The sequence below is a fragment of the Podarcis muralis genome, chromosome 11 (genome assembly GCF_964188315.1).
Source record: "Podarcis muralis chromosome 11, rPodMur119.hap1.1, whole genome shotgun sequence".
Taxonomy (NCBI): domain Eukaryota; kingdom Metazoa; phylum Chordata; class Lepidosauria; order Squamata; family Lacertidae; genus Podarcis; species Podarcis muralis.
Window position 1 is genome coordinate 18,041,812 of NC_135665.1, and position 17,008 is coordinate 18,058,819.

The 17,008-nt window shown below is 45.6% G+C and overlaps 1 protein-coding gene across 1 annotated transcript in view; it reads left to right on the forward strand.

Annotated features, from left to right (window-relative positions):
- Positions 1-1,880: 1,880 nt before the first annotated feature.
- MARCHF3 (membrane associated ring-CH-type finger 3) overlaps positions 1,881-17,008 on the forward strand; it is a 180,504-nt gene continuing 165,376 nt past the window's right edge. The window contains exon 1 of the mRNA XM_028748823.2: positions 1,881-2,071. The gene's annotated coding sequence lies outside the window, so the exon portion shown is untranslated. The remainder of the gene's footprint in view (positions 2,072-17,008) is intronic.

A 17,008-nucleotide genomic window follows, 5' to 3' on the forward strand; every position in this document is an offset into this window, starting at 1 on the left:
CTGTGCGCTGCTCTGGTTCGCCAGAAGCGGCTTAGTCATGCTGGCCACATGACCCGGAATCTCTACACCGGCTCCCTCGGCCAATAAAGCGAGATGAGCGTCGCAACCCCAGAGTCGGCCATGACTGGACCTAATGGTCAGGGGTCCCTTTACCCTTTACCCATGGGACCCAATTGAGGAAGTGATATACAGGTGCACAGATTACCATTCTTGGTGAGAAATGAATGTGTTGAGGCATCCCCTCTCTCTCTGGGAAAGTTCTGCTTCTGGTTGTAAGCTAAGGTACCTGTCTCATATCAGCCATGAGAGGATGAGCAACGTTTGGGTTTAAAAAAGGGTTCTGTTAATCTTCAGTGCTATTTTTCTAGAAAAGGAGGTGCCAAAACTCACCACAAATATCTCCCTTTTTCTCTTATAATGGCAATGGTGCCCAGTTGAGAGGTGCCGAAACTGAGTTCCGGCTGAAAAAGCCCTGGTTATTTTAAACTCTACAAGACAACTACAAAGAAAGTGGTTTGCCCTATAGGTAAATGTAAAGACCCCTGGACGGTTAAGTCCAGTCAAGGGTGACTATGGGGTTGCAGCGCTCATCTTGCTTTCAGGCCAAGTGAGCCAGCGTTTGTCCACAGACAGATTTCCAGGTCATGTGGCCAGCATGACTAAACTGCTTCTGGCGCAATGGGACATTGTGACGGAAACCAGAGCACACGGGAACTCCATTTACCTTCCCGCCACGGTGGTACCTATTTATCTACTCGCGCTGGTGTGCTTTCAAACTGCTAGGTTGGCAGGAGCTGGGACAGAGCAACGGGAGCTCACCCCGCCATGAAGATTTGAACTGCCGACCTTCCAATTGGCAAGCCCAAGAGGCTCAGTGGTTTAGACCACAGCACCACCTGCTCCCACAGGAAGTAATAATAATAATAATAATAATAATAATAATAATAATAATATATTCTTTATACCCCACCCAAGTGGCTGGGTTTCCCCAGCCACTCTGGGTGGCTTCCAACAAAGTATACAGTGGTCTGTTAAACATTAAAAGCTTCCCTAAACAGGGCTGCCTTCAGATGTCTTCTAAAAGTCTGGTAGTTGTTCTTCTTTTTGACATCTGGTGGGATGCACCAGTAAAAGGTAAAGGTAAAGGGACCCCTGACCATTAGGTCCAGTCGTGGCCAACTTGGGTTGCGGCACTCATCTCGCTGTATTGGCCAAGGGAGCCAGTGTACAGCTTCTGGGTCATGTGGCCAGCATGACTAAGCCGCTTCTGGTGAACCACAGCAGCGCACGGAAACACCATTTACCTTCCCGCCAGAGTGGTACCTATTTATCTACTTGCACATTGACGTGCTTTCGAACTGCTAGGTTGGCAGGAGATGCACCAGTAGAGCCCACCAAAGAAGAATGGATAAGTAAAGTGATGGGACTCTGCGGAATCTGAAGAGCTACCAGCTAAAATAAGAGAAATAAGTAATGGGGGGGGGGGGAGAAAATAAAATAAGAGAAGAACCTAATGGTGAACGTTTTCTGGAAGAATGGAAAGCTTTCTCGGACTATTTCGAACCGCCGACCTTCCTATGGGCAAGCCCAAGAGGCTCAGTGGTTCAGACCGCAGCGCCACGCGGCGACGGAGGGGTTAATGGGCAGGTGTGCGGCGCCAGCTGCATCCGCATCTACCTGGAGCATCTTTCCGGCGCTCTTACCTGGACGCTTTTCCTGGTTGGCTTCCCCTCCGTGGCCACTAGGGGTCCTCCCCGCCGCCCTTTGTCCTGCTTAAACGCGGCTTCCTCCGCCCGGTTCCCTTTCCCAGGGCGAGGAAGGCAAAGAGGAGGCGGCTGTCAATCAAGAGAGCTAGCCCCTCCCCCCCGCCTGGGCTGCCTCTCTCTTTCCAGCGCAAGCAAATAGGTCCATGAATTGCCGGCGCGGGGGGCGGACTCGGCTGCTCGCCTGCCCGTCCCCGGATCCCGCAAGGGCAGAGACGAGGCTGCCCGGCGCCTCCCATGCCGGGGAAGCTGCGCCTTGAGAAGCGGGACCCCTCCGGAGAAGGAAAGAAAGAAAGAAAGAAAAAAGGGTGAGTGGATCTTTCTCTCTCTCGCTCTCTCTAGCCGGGCTGGACCCGGTGGAGACGTGGAGTCTTCCATCAGGTCCGCGCGTGATTCCCTTCTTCCAGGCAAGAGCTTGTATACGGACCCCCACCCCCAGTTTGCAGAAGGGCTGGGCTCTTCTCTTTCCCCACCCCCCCAACTTAGTTCATACCAACCTGAGAGAAAAGAGGACGATGGTTTTAAGAAGAGGTTGGCACTCAGCAGTGAGTCTCCTTTTGCAAACCTAAAATACAGGAAGCCGGAGAATCGTAGAGTTGGAAGGGACCCCGAGGGTCATCCAGACTGACCCCCTCCAATGCAGGAATCTTAGCCAAAGCATCCATGACAGATGGCCATCCGACCTCTGCTTAGAAACCTCCAAGGAAGGAGAGAATCTGTTTCACTGTTGAACAGCTCAGAAAGTTTTTCCCGATGTTTAGTCATGTAACTTGAAGCCATTGGAGTCCCATCTTCCAGAGCAGGAGGGGGGGGAAGGCCCCCCTTTTATCATTTTCGTTACCTTTCCTCCCCCAGTATTTGCCCATCTGCTTGAGAAACTTCCGTTAAGGTAAGATCACAGAGTTGTTGCTCTGCTGAGAGCAACGGACTTTTAAAAATAGGTCTTTAAAATTGGGGACAACGGCGTATGGGGAAAAAGTTGTCATCCTTTCTTGGCAGTAATTTTCTTAGCGGTATTTGGTTTCTGTTTCCACCACCCAAAGGGCAGAGTATGCCGAGGGAAGCTTCCCTGATGGTGTTTCATACTATAATGCGACAATTACCTTGTGTAAAGACGGAAAAAGCAATTAATGGAGCACACAGAAGGCTATGTGTAATACAGATGTGCAATACAGAGCCTATGTGCTAAATAAACGTGCATGCAAGCCATCTCTAATGCAGAGCGCAGTTGCTGTACTTGTCAGAATTGTGTGTATGTGTGTTTATTACAAATATAACACATGCCATGGTAACTATTTGGTTGTAAACACAAACTAACAAAAGCTGGCTGGCTTGGACTAAATTTCCACTTGGGCTATCTTTTCTTCCTGTCTTAGAATAGCGAGAGATGGGAATAGTTTTTCTTAGGGCAAACAAATACTCAGTAGCTATCCTACCCTTAATTTCTTTTCCTCCTATATGCTGGATTTGACAACAGGGGGAAATTCCAGTCACCATCCATGATAGTTGCCCAATGCCTCTTTCTGTATCTCTTGTTTGCAGGCTGTGTTAAGAGATGCTAATTTCTTTGGAGATTGTATATGTAGTATTTTTTGTTTCCCTTCCTTTGTTTCAGCCAGATGAGGAGCTGCAATGTATGTGAGAGGATTGTAAAGCCGAATGCCAAGTCTTGAACTTCCCCTGCGCGGTTGGGGGATGGAGGCAGACTGCCTAGCGATGTGTACTCTGTGTGTGACCTCCTCTGTGTGCGATTGCGTACAAGTCTGAGTCTGCCTGTGTCCGTGAACTTTACGAGCGCTCGGTTCCAAATCATTCAGTGCAGATTCCACACGGCTTGCTGGTTTACAGCCCACAGTCTGCCAGCCAGCCCATCTGTTAAAACACACTCCAGACAGAGCTCCAGAATCCAGGAAAGAGTCGCAAAAAGAACACTGCCTTTCCTGAATCTTAAAACACAGTATGAAATTAGGCATGTTGTTGAACTTGTGTGTAGCTTTGGAAATGGTGGTTTTGAGAACCTGAGCACAACTGAGTTAACATCCTGGCAAATCAAGGGTCTGGAGGGCTTTTGTTGCTGTTGTTTTTTGGTTCCTTGCCAAATTGTTTTTAATGATAGGCTTCTGTGAATGGTTGGTTTGTTTGGGCTATTTTGAGGCTGAGAGGCAATGAAGAGTTATCTAATTAATGGAAAATCTTCACATCTTAGTCTGTTCCAAACCATAGCTGGTTAAGGAAATCTTGCATGCCGTTTTCCTTAACTGTGCTGTGCTGTGTCTGTAACAGGAAAAAACTACTGCATGTGGTGCTAAAAACACAGACATTCTGCTGACCCTGAGGTTTATTGAGAAGTAAGTCCAATAGATTTCGGTAGCACTTACCGTGAAGTAAATATGCTCACAATGATAACCCAAGAGGAATAAATGCACAGTGATTAAAGTGAGTATTCCACCTCAGTAACTAAATGGTTTACCAACAGGTTCTGTGGAAAACTCCGAATCCCTCTAGGCGATGGTAAAGGACACATTGCTTGCATGTTCTAGGCTTTGTGTGTGTGTTGTGTTTGCACTAGCTGAGTGTTTTGTGCGTGCACTAGCTGCAAAGAGATAATCCTGTCTGTCTTCACATACTGGAAGGAGCAGCTTTGTGTATAGGAAATATTTGTTTAAAAATATAATTCTATAGACAAGATAGATATCTGTGCTCAGCAGATATTGCACAAACTTCGAAAGGTGGGGGAAGAGAATTAAGGCAAAGCACAAATATTGTTTTGTTTTTATTGTAAGAGAGACACCCAAATCTGTACTGGGAGAGGCTAGACTGATGTCCATATGTGGGTCAATAAACAGACTCAGTATCAATAAGGTGGAGATTCTTTTGGTAGATGGTTACTCAGTCCAAGAATTTGGGAAACTTCCTTGATTCCAATTAATTCACAACTTTGCCATTCCCCCAAATTCCTTCAAATATGCTTCTATTACTTGCATATTTTCCGCCCAATTTTCAATTATCAGCAAGGCGCCACCTGCAAATAAGCTCATTTTCTCTTTTCCGTTATTACCTTTCCCTTTTATATTTTCATCGTCTCTAATTACGTTGGCTAAAACTTCAATAAGTAATACAAATAAAATTGCAGAAAGGGGGCATCCTTGTCTTGTACCTCAGGTTTAGTCAAAACAAAAAAATTCCTTCCAGTAGCACCTTAAAGACCAACTAAGTTAGTTCTTGGTATGAGCTTTCGTGTGCATGCACACTTCTTCAGATACCTCAGGTTTAGTGTTATTTGTTCTGTTATGCCATCGTTCAATATGGCGCATGCCTTATTCCTTGAATATCATTGGTTTACAGGAATCAGGGAAACTTCCTGTTCTGGGTGGCATCAAACTCCCCACCCCCAGAGAACAGGCGCAAGTAGCTTCAGCTGTGAGGACTGCCTATGTCCAGCTAGCTATGGCCTTTCCTGTATCAGAGTAATCTGACTTCAATGATTCATGCTGTAATAGACTCCTCGTAGGACTACAGCAATCCATGGGGCCACCTTGAAGACAGACTGAAACTTGCGGCTGGTGAATTATGCCACTAAAGGTAAAGGGACCCCTGATCATTCGGTCCAGTCGTGGCCGACTCTGGGGTTGCAGCGCTCATCTCGCATTATTGGCCAAGGGAGCCAGCGTACAACTTCCAGGTCATGTGGCCAGCATGACTAAGCCGCTTCTGGCGAACCAGAGGAGTGCACGGAAACACCGTTTACCTTCCCGCCGGAGCGGTACCTATTTGTCTACTTGCACTTTGATGTGCTTTCAAACGGCTAGGTTGGCAGGAGCTGGGACTGAGCAATGGGAGCTCACCCCGTTGCGGGGATTCAAACCACCGACTTTTTGATTGGCAAGTCCTAGGCTCTGTGGTTTAACCCACAGTAAAAAGGTAAAGGTAAAGGTACCCCTGCCCGTACGGGCCAGTCTTGCCAGACTCTAGGGTTGTGCGCCCATCTCACTCAAGAGGCCGGGGCCAGCGCTGTCCGGAGACACTTCCGGGTCACGTGGCCAGCGTGACATCGCTGCTCTGGCGAGCCAGAGCTGCACACAGAAACGCCGTTTACCTTCCCGCTAGTAAGCGGTCCCTATTTATCTACTTGCACCTGGGGGTGCTTTCGAACTGCTAGGTTGGCAGGCGCTGGGACCGAGCAACGGGAGCGCACCCCGCCGCGGGGATTCGAACCGCCGACCTTTCGATCGGCAGTCCTAGGCGCTGAGGCTTTTACCCACAGCGCCACCCACGTCCCTTTTACCCCACAGTACCAGGTTGCTATTGAGGAGCAGCAAGACGGGATCATGTGTTACTGATCCAGGCAGATGATTTGTGCTTCCTTGCAAGAGGGGATGGTTCCTGCCTGTTTGAAGGAGGCAGTGGTAAAACCACTCCTCAATAAACCTTCCCCAGTTTCTGATCTCCCCTTCTGGGACAAAGTTCTTGAGCAGGTGCTTGTGGACCAAATCCAGGCACTCTTGGAGGAAACTGATTTTCTACATCCATTTCAATTTGGGATTTAGGCCCAGTTTCAGCACAGAAACTGCTTTGATCACCATGTCGAGAGAGAGGCAGAGGAAACGTGTCCCTGTTAATTGTCCTCAACTTCTCAGCATTGTTCAATACCATGGTATCCTTCTGGAGCAGCTGTCCAAGTTATGGGTGGCATCGCTTTGCAGTAGTTCTGGTCCTACTTGAATGGAGGTTTCCAGGGGGTGATGCTTCAGCCCCGTGGAGCCTTCAATGTGAGGTTCCTTAGGGTTCAATTATATCCCCTATGCTGTTTAACATCTACATGAAACTGCAGTGTGGGGTTATCCGGAGGTTCAGAATACATTGTCAGCAATATGTTGATGGCACACAACTCTACTTCCCCTTTGCATCTGCTGGTAAGGCAGTGGAAGTGCTGGACCATTATCTTGCCTCAGTAATGGACTAGATGAGAGCCAATAAACAGAAGCTCAATCCAGATAAGACGGAGGCCCTGTTAGTGGGTGGTTCCTAGACCAGGTGGATGGGAGGCTGCCTGCTCTTGATGAGGTTACACTCCTTCTGAAGGAGCAGGTATGCAGCTTGGGGTAATTCTGGATCCTTTGCAGCTCTTGAGGGTCAGGGGCACAGATAAGGAGAGGCCCTGCTTGTAGCCCGCTGCTCCTGTCCAGCACATAGCTGTCAAGTGTCCCTTGTTTGAAGGGACAGTCCCTTATTCCAGCGCCATGTCCCGCTGCTGTACCTTATTGATGGATGCCCCTTAAATGATGTCCCTTAAATTTCAAAGGAAGCAGCTCCTCTCCCTCCCTCCCTGCCAACCAGGGAGGAGGGAGGCTCCAACTGTGTTGCTTGGCTGTGTTGCTCACCCAATAAGAAGTCTAAGAAAGACTGGGGGTGGAGCCTGCATGCCTTGTGTGTGGCTAGTTAATGCAAGCTGAGGGGGGTTTTGAATGCTGGACGCCATTTCATTGCAAGCGCTGCTGCAAACATTGCAGTGCAAAGCCAGGCCGGGGAGCCATCTTAAGTTGAGGCTGCATAGGCCTTGTGGTACATGTGATTCAGATTCTATTCAGTTGAACCTCTGGTTACAAAGTTGGTTGGACAGTGTTCTCAAAGCTACCAGCATGAGTTTGACCAGACTGCAGAAGGACAGGAAGACTGGAGTGCCTGGAACAGGTGAGGCTGCTGGTCCCTTATTTTCAAATCTGTAAGTTGACAGCTATGGTCCAGCAGCCCATGGGACCACACCACAAAACAGGGCCTTCTTGGTGCCAGTACTTTGCTTGAGGAGATTTTGTTGTACCCCATGTAATTGTCAATTTAAATCATATTTGTTCAGGCCTTTGGTCTGCAATTTGAGTGGAGTTTAATAGTCCCACGTACTGTTGTCTGCTGTGTCGTCTTGTTGATGTTGTTTTTAATTATTGAGTTATGCTGACCATGAGGACGGAATCCTCTCTGGCAATTTTTCAAAGAACTAAAGCTGATCTATATCTCACAGCATTGCTTGGTTTTCTGCTGAGCCCTAAATGCATATTAGTAGGTGCTGATTCGCACAGACAAATGTACAAAGAGCCATTATGGCAAATTATAATGAATCCAGAGAAATTGCTGGGAAGATCACCTGGCTGTTTTCACTGGAGAAACGGCAGGCGTTAGGTTCAGGAATACCTGACTTGGGCTCACATTTCCCTTCAGTCATGGATGTTTGGTCCTAGGTGGCCTTTGACAATTGTGAATTGCCAAGTACCTTGGCCTTCCCTTCCAACCAAGTTGGACCAAGGGTTCATTCAGCCTCAACTCTGATTGCCAGAAGCTTTCTGGCAATAGTCTTTCCTGGTACAGCATTGGCAGTGCACTGAAGGATGAATCTGAACATGTGGGATAAATTATTGGATTTGAGAATGAATGGTGAAATGTCTAATGCTGTCCCTGGTGATGGCACTTTGTACTAAGGAAGACCTTTCTATCACCTATGACAAAAAAAGCTAAGTCTCTTGTCCTTGATCTTCATGTGGTTTTCCCAGAAGGGAGAAGCACCTCAGTATAGGACCAGGCATTTGGCTTCATCCATACTTCCCAGAGCAGTCTAGCTAAGAGAGCTGGTGCTAGGAAGGACTGGAATCCATAAATTCAGGGCTTGTGTTCCACATCTGTCGCCTCTAAATTATACCCCAAATTTATCATCCAACATTAGCTCTTCTGGAGCCTTCAGCCTGCCTCACAAATGGCCTAGCCATGATTAGGCTAAATAACCAATGTGAGAGGGAGAAGGAACAGCAGACCCAAGACATTTTGCTACTTGAGCTAAAAGGCAATGTGGCAACCATCCTTCTGTACACAAAAGCTGACCAGACTGGAGGTTGCATCATGTTTCAACACTGATGACAGGGCAATGTTCTTTGCCACATTGTGGGCACAGGGCAGGCTGTCTGGTGTGTGTATACACACACAGTTCTTGGTCACCCCTTCCCTTGTCTCCAGCATTTGCTGCCTGAGGCAGCTGCCTCGCCCTGCCTTACGGTAGGGCCAGCGCTATAACTATTTTCTATGTGGATGAAGCTCACAGTTATTTCCGTACTACAGCTTTCAATCTGAGCTGCCTCCTTCACCCAGCTTTACTTCATTTCTCCTGTGTGTTTGAAGTCTTTATTATAATGACATGCGTTGAATGTCTTTGGAGAAGTTCTGATACAGTTTCCAGACCCTACAATTTTCCATGGACCGTCCTGGTTTTACAGAAGCAGTCTGGGTTTCTGATTTGATCCCAGAATGTTCCACTTTTCCTCAGGACCTCTATATTTCCATTAGAGAAATATTGGTGGGTATGGTAGGATGTCCCTGTTTTCATCGGAGAAATGTTAGAGGGTATGGAGTTATCCGACCCCCTGAGCCATTTGAAGGCAGCCCTGTTTAGGGAAGTTTGTCAATGCTTAATTATGTTTTTATATATGTTGGAAGCCACCCAGAGTGGCTGGGGAAACCCAGTCAGATGAGCAGAGTATAAATTAGGGGTCAGCAACCTTTTTCAGCTGTGGGCCAGTCCACTGTCCCTCAGACCATGTGTTGGGCAGGACTATATTTTTGGGGAGGAAATGAACGAATTCCTCTGCCCCACAAATAACCCAGAGATGCATTTTAAATAAAAACACACATTCTGCTCATGTAAAAACACGCTGATTCCCGGATCGTCTGTGAGCCAGATTGAGAAGGCGATTGGGCTGCATCCAGCCCCTGGGCCTTAGGTTACCTACCCCTGGTATAAATAGTAAAATTATTATTATGGAATAGGACGTCCCTATTTTCATCGGAGAAATGTTGGAGGGTATGAGTTTGTTGCCTTTATAATAAGCATATAGTTCAAAACACTTCACGGGTATATGGACATATCCTGCCTCTGGGGAAACCCAGCCAGATGGGCGGGATAATAATAATAATAATAATAATAATAATAATAATAATAATAATAAGTAATATTAAAGGAGATATAGCCACAATGCCTACTAGTCATTAATGGTCTTACCTGAGATGAATTTGCCTAGTCCCCCTTTGAAGCTATCAATTTGGCAACCATCACTGCATCTTGCGGTATCAAATGCCATAGATTTCAACTATGTGTTACAATCTAGCATTGTGAGAGAGCGAGGAAAACATCTCTCTGTCCCCTTTCTCCACGCGAAGCACAATGATATTCTCTTCTAACATGTTCCGTCCCTGAATCAACTACAAAGGCCCAAATGTTGCAATCTCCCCTCAGCCAGTCAGCATTTTCAGAGGACTATCCGCCATGACCCCAAGGTCTTGATCCCCGTCAGTCACTGAAGGTTCACCCCCTGTTAATGTATATGTGAATTTAGGAGTTTTTGCCCCAGCATGCATCACTTCGCATTTGCTTACATTGAACTTTTAATGTTTAATCCTTACAACCAGGGGATTTTTACAGCTGGATCTCACCGGAACCCAGTTCCGGAAACTCTCAGGTGGGCGCCATTGCCATTATAAGAGAACAAGGGAGTGGTTCATGGTGAGTTGCGGCCCCTCTTTTTCTATAAAAAATAGCCCTGCTTACAACCACCCCTTAAGATAGATCCCTATTATATTTTCTGTACAGTGGTACCTCGGGTTAAGTACTTAATTCGTTCCGGAGGTTTGTACTTAACCTGAAACTGTTCTTAACCTGAAGCACCACTTTAGCTAATGGGGCCTCCTGCTGCTGCCGCGCCGCCGGAGCACAATTTCTGTTCTCATCCTGAAGCAAAGTTCTTAGCCTGAAGCACTATTTCTGGGTTAGCGGAGTCTGTAACCTGAAGCGTATGTAATCTGAAGCGTATCTTACCTGAGGTACCACTGTATATGAGGAGGAAGGGCAGGCAGAGAGACAGACAGACAGAGAGACAGGCAGAGAGGTTTACTCAAGGCCACCGAATTTTGACAGAGGCAAGGCTAAAACTCGTGGCTTCCTGCTTCCAAGCTCGGCTTCTCAGCCGTTATACTACAGTATCTGAAAGCAGCCCGAGTGAATTAGATTTGAGGGACACGTGTGCTGTTAGACCCCTGCGAGTGAGGAGAATTGGGTCTTTAAAATAGAACTCTGACTGCTTGCTAGTTCTTCATGGGTGCTCTGATGACAGCTGAGGCATAAGCCATCAGCCTCATCTGTCATCCGACACAGAAATGATGAGCCTGTAATACTGACCTTGAATAATGTTATGCCGAGTGAAGCATGCACAAGAACGGGGACCGGACCGGACTCCCAATTAATTTAGTCCGGGAAGCTGCAGCTTTTCGGCAGTGCTGAAATGAACGGGCTAACTTTCCTAATAAAATCTGAACTGTCTCATTGCCGTTCACCAACACATTCAAACTTGCACCTTGGCAAAAGCTCACCTGTCCTGAAATAATGGCAACTTCAGCATGAAACAGGGATGCGCAGGTCAGTGTGCGAAAACAATGGCGCAAGGAGCATTGCTCCTGTAGAAAAAAAGGCCTGAGTGTTTACACTGGGTTTGTGTGAATATCTGATCAGGAGATGAATTATTTTTTTAGGTATAACTTCAGTAGCCAAAATTTCATATGATCTAGGGTTGCCATATTTCGAAGAGGACACATTTGCCTACTTGGGGCTACCTGTGAAGGTGACCCGGAAACTACAACTAATCCAGAATGCGGCAGCTAGACTGCTGACTGGGAGTGGTTGCTGAGACTATATTACACCGGTCCTGAGAGACCTACATTGGCTCCCAGTACGTTTCCAAGCACAATTTGAAGTGTTGGTGCTGACTTTTAAAGCCCCAAATGGCCTCGGCCCAGTATACCTGAAGGAGCGTCTCCACCCCCATCATTCTTCCCGGACACTGAGGTCCAGCTCCGAGGGCCTTCTGGCGGTTCCCTCACTGCAAGAAGTGAGGTTACAGGGAGCCAAGCAAAGCAGAGGGCCTTCTTGGTAGTGGCACCCACCCTGTGGAACACCCTTCTATCAGATGTCAAGGAAATAAACAACTATTTGACTTTTAGAAGACATCTGAAGGCAGCCCTGTATCAGGAAGTTTTTAATGTTTGATGTTTTATCATATTTTTAATATTCTGTTGGGAGCCGCCCAGAGTGGCTGCGGAAACCCAGTCAGATGGGTGGGGTAGTAGTAGTAGTAGTAGTAGTAGTAGTAGTAGTAGTAATAATAATAATAATAATAATAATAATAATAATAATAATAATAGATTAACCCAATAACTATGGATTGCTATGACGACTCTTGTATTACATACCCATGAAAAAGAGGATGTGTCCTGCAAAAAGAGGACATATGGCAACCTTAATATGACCATGCATGGAATTCAAACAATTTCGAATTCATTTTATGGCTCTGTTATTCTATGACTATAGCACCTTCAGCTGCTCCAGTTGGGTTTGTTCACATCATAGAGACTGAGTTACGCATGTTGAAAACAAGAGAAAGTATCCCTAGATGATGACAAGCTCTATGTTGTCCTCTGTTGTGATAGCATTACCCTGTATATATAGTGGTACCTCTGGTTAGGAACTTAATTCGTTCTGGAGGTCCGTTCTTAACCTGAAACTGTTCTTAACCTGAAGCACCACTTTAGCTAATGGGGCTTCCTGCTGTCACTGCACCGCTGCCACACGATTTCTGTTCTCATCCTGAAGCAAAGTTCTTAACCCGAGGTACTATTTCTGGGTTAGCGGAGTCTGTAACCCGAAGCGTATGTAACCAGAAGCGTCTGTAACTGAGCTACCACTGTAAAGTTAAAAATGGGCAAACAACCTCTTAGGAATCCTTCCAGTGTAGGCAAGAGGTTTGTTTTCAGGTTAGCTCTAAACCAACAGCTGAGCATCCTTGATGATACCTGCATATGGTCACTGATCAACAATGGAAATGGCAACACAAAATACCCATCACTATCATAATTGGCCCTTGATGAACAAGTGAATGCCCGAACTCCAAAATTTAGATAGTTTGAGGGAGCTATGCGGGATCTTTTTAGCTAATTTCTTAATGTATGCCAGTTTTCCCCAATCTTACGCCTTCCAGATGTTTTGAACCATTGCTCCAATTGGTATAGCCATGTAGATTGGTGAAGGCTCATGTATACAAATTGGCTGTAATCTCTAGTTGTATATGGTGATGTCACCTTACTTTGATATGTAAAAACTATTAATATTTTAATATTAATTTGCGAGTGCCATGTTTGCTTCTAGCAAACTAACAAATACTATCAGTTAATGGAAATCTGTTTGTGAACTTCTTGAGGAAAGCAAAATGGAAAGATTGCTCATTCTGATTTCTGAATTGCTGTGTCTGAATTATTGAAGTATATGTATCTAATTTTTTTTTGTAATTTTCATTTATATACATTACGACAATTATTTAACCATAATTTTAACATTTTAAATTCCGAGTCCCTTCCCCCTCTTTCTGTGGTTCCTTAACTTATTCTTTTAGTCATCTATTCTCATATATATCTTATATATATATTTAAAACAGCAGGTTTTTACGATAATCCTGCCAATGTCTTGATCTGTTTACAGTTTGTTTGTAAATACTTAATAAACCATTTCCATTCCTTTCTAAAAAGTTTGTTGCCTTGATTTCTTATTCTTCAGTGAGTTTCACCATTTCTGCATACTCCATTAGTTTCTGTATCCATTCTTTTTTCGTCAGGACCTCTTCATCCCTCCACTTTGGGGCAAATAACATTCTTACAGCTGTAGTCGCATACAGAAATAAATGTCTATACTGTTTGGGTAGTTCTAATCCCATCATTCCCAAGAGAAAAGCTGCTGGTTTTTTTAAAACAAATGTTTAAAGTGTATGTCTTGAATATCTCTCAGTTTTATGCAACTTACGTATTTAGCTGTTATAAGAAGTGGAGTTTGATTTGGAGGCATATTTAGAAGCCACCTGTTTCACAGCACATGAGTGCCCAAACAATTGTAGGCCAAGGAGAAGTTTAATTCTTGAATTACGGTGAAAGCTTTTTGTAAGCTCATGGATATGTGGAAAGGATATATCTGTGTCTCCAAAACATCCCATGCAATGGCAATGGAAATATAGGTTACCTATTACATGCCTTAATGGAAATAGAGGACTTTCACCACTAGGGTGCTGAAGTGACAGTTCTATAGCAGTAGTAGTAGTAGTAGTAGTAGTAGTAGTAGTAGTAATAGTAATAGTAAATTATTTATACCCCACCCATCTGGCTGGGTTTCCCCAGCCACTCTGGCCAGCTCTGAACAGAATATTAAAAACACGATAAAACATCAGACATTAAAAACTTCCCAATTCAGATGTCTTCTAAAAGTCAGATAGTTGTTTATTTCCTTGACATCTGGTGGGAAGGCGTTCCACAGGGCTGGCACCACTACCGAGAAGGCCCTCTGCCTGGTTCCCTGTAACCTCCCTTTTTGCAGATCAGAAGGTCAGTGGTTCGAATCCCCATGACGGGGTAAGCTCCCGTTGCTCGGTCCCTGCTCCTGCCAACCTAGGAATTCGAAAGCATGTCCAAGTCCAAGTAGATAAATAGGTACCGCTCTGGCGGGAAGGTAAATGGTGTTTCTGTGTGCTGCTCTGGTTCACCAGAAGTGGCTTAGTCATGCTGGCCACATGACCCGGAAGCTGTACGCCAGCTCCCTCGGCCAATAAAGCAAGATGAGCGCCACAACCCCAGAGTCGGTCACGACTGGACCTAATGGTCAGGGGTCCCTTTACCTTTACCTTTATTGAATTGTTGTTTTTATTTTGATTTTATATATTGTGATCTTTTCTGAGAACTGCCCTGATACCTCTGGCATAGGGCAGTATATAAATTCAATCAATCAATCAATCCATATCATAGGAGGTCTCCGTCCATTGCAATGCTAGGTACTGTATTTTAGAAATGTTTGAGAAGCGCTTCTGTGTATATGTGGAAGCTGCATATGTCAAAGCAGGTTTTTGGGTTCTTGCCATGTGCTGTAAGTTTCATATTTGGCTGGAAAATAAATGGAATGAAATATTATTTGGTCACCCGTGTAACTAGTAAAGCTCTGCCCAAAATATACTTGTTTCAGGATAGATTCCATATGACATCCTCATCCTTGCTTGTTTAGCAATACTGCAGTAACTACTGTCTTCTAGAAAGTCAACATTAATAGGCAGCATCCTGTTTATCTGAAGTAATATTCTTTTACTGGATCTGCCTTTTGACATTTATTAACAGTAAAACAGCTTGCACAAACAGCTTCCAAATAACTTCTGACAAATAAAAATGAAAATCCCAGATAAATAACACCAGACACCACAACTTGGACAGATAACTATTGCGTTATATCCTCCACTGTTAGCTGTAGGCCTAATGTGAGCCAAGGTTTGCATGTTCAGACCCTGAAATCTCCCCCCTAAATAAATTCACACATGACTCAAATTTTTGGTTTGGTTTTTGGCAGAATTTAGGCCACAACTTTATTGATTACAGAAAGTGATTGGTTGCATAGGCTCTGGTTCGACTAGCTCCCTGCCACGCAGGTAGCGCTGACCAACGATTCCAGCATAGGTTAGCCAAGGGTGAACACCTGGATAAGCTGAAAGCCGGAAACAGGCTAACTCTGCCACCCAGATGTCCCCCTGGACTCAGGCACGGGCACAACCCCCTCACAGGGTTGACCAAACCATCGAGTCCCTGGATTCCTTTAAGGGAATACCCTTCACATAGGGATGGCGAGAGCGTTCTCCCATCCCTGTCACCTGAACCAGAGCCTATCTGCAACCTTACAAGTTGTGACGATTTGCTACGCGGCAGGCGATACTCAAATGGCACCAGCCAATCAGCCAAGAAGGGAAAATTCCTGCCATGCCCCTGTCCCAACGACAGATGACACACGACGGCATAGCAAGGTCAAGCGCAACAAGCCCTAAAGGTAGAGAGAGGTGGGCGGGTGTTCTGAATGCACATGCTGAAAGAGGAAGCTCTGGGTCACACGCATGGGCATAAATAGGTCCTTCGAACCGTTTGGACTGCATCCCATTGGCCAGATTGCACCCAGGTTCAAGGGACCTACCAATCGGGTGTTGTGGCTGACCATTCGTACCCACCCACAACACAGGGTGTCGGTTTGCCGGGTCTCACCGCAATACGTGCCCTCTTTAAGGGAGGACCTGGTTTACCAGTAAGAATAACAGTATGTAACATTTGTACAGTGCTCTCAGTGCCTTTCACATGCCATCTCTGCTTGCAGCAACCCTGTAAATCAGTATTATTCCCCATATTGCAGATGGGAGGACTGAGGCAGAAATGGCATTTCTAAGCCTACTAGTGAGTTCATGGCCGAGATGAAATTTTATTGAAGGACCTGCTGATTGGCAGTCCAATTTCTCAGCCACTCTGCTACACCATCTCTGGTTTTTAATACAAGGTGCAATCCTGGATCATGTGAAATCAGATGGCTAGATATGAGCAGGTAGAGTTGTTGACCTTGCTACTGAGTCACTCACATTCATGGCTCTTGTGATCTGGTTCAAAAATAGATTCCATGCCAAGGAATGTGGCTCCCCTTCAGGATTGGGTCCTGTCCTTCTTTCAAAATACTGCTAAGCAAGTGTCTGTAGAACTAAGGGGGGAAAGTAAGCCAGTGGTCTGAGGAAGTCCTAAAGGTGAAGAGCAATCATTCTGGTGAAAAGTCTACATCACAATGGAAGGGCAAAGAGTTCGGCACCTCCTGAGGGGTGAGAGGTGTTGAAGGTTCCATACCCTCCAACATTTCTCCGATGAAAATAGGGACGTACCATTTCATAATGATAATTTTACTATTTATACCCCACACATCTGACTGGGTTGCCCCAGCCACTCTGGGCGGCTTCCAACATATATACAGTGGTACCTCAGGTTAAGAACTTAATTTGTTCTGGAGGTCCGTTCCTAACCTGAAACTGTTCTTAACCAGAGGTACCACTTCAGCTAATGGGGCCTCCCGCTGCAGCCATGCCGCTGTTGCGCAATTTCTGTTCTCATCCTGAAGCAAAGTTCTTAACCCGAGGTACTATTTCTGGGTTAGCGGAGTCTGTAACCTGAAGCATCTGTAAACCTGAAGTGTCTGTAACCCGAGGTACCACTGTAAATACATAATAAAACATGAAACATTTAAAAAAAAATCCCTTTATAGGATTTCCTTCAGGTGGCTCAGTTGTCTGATAACTCCATACCCTTCAACATTTCTCCAATAAAAAAAAAATAGGGAC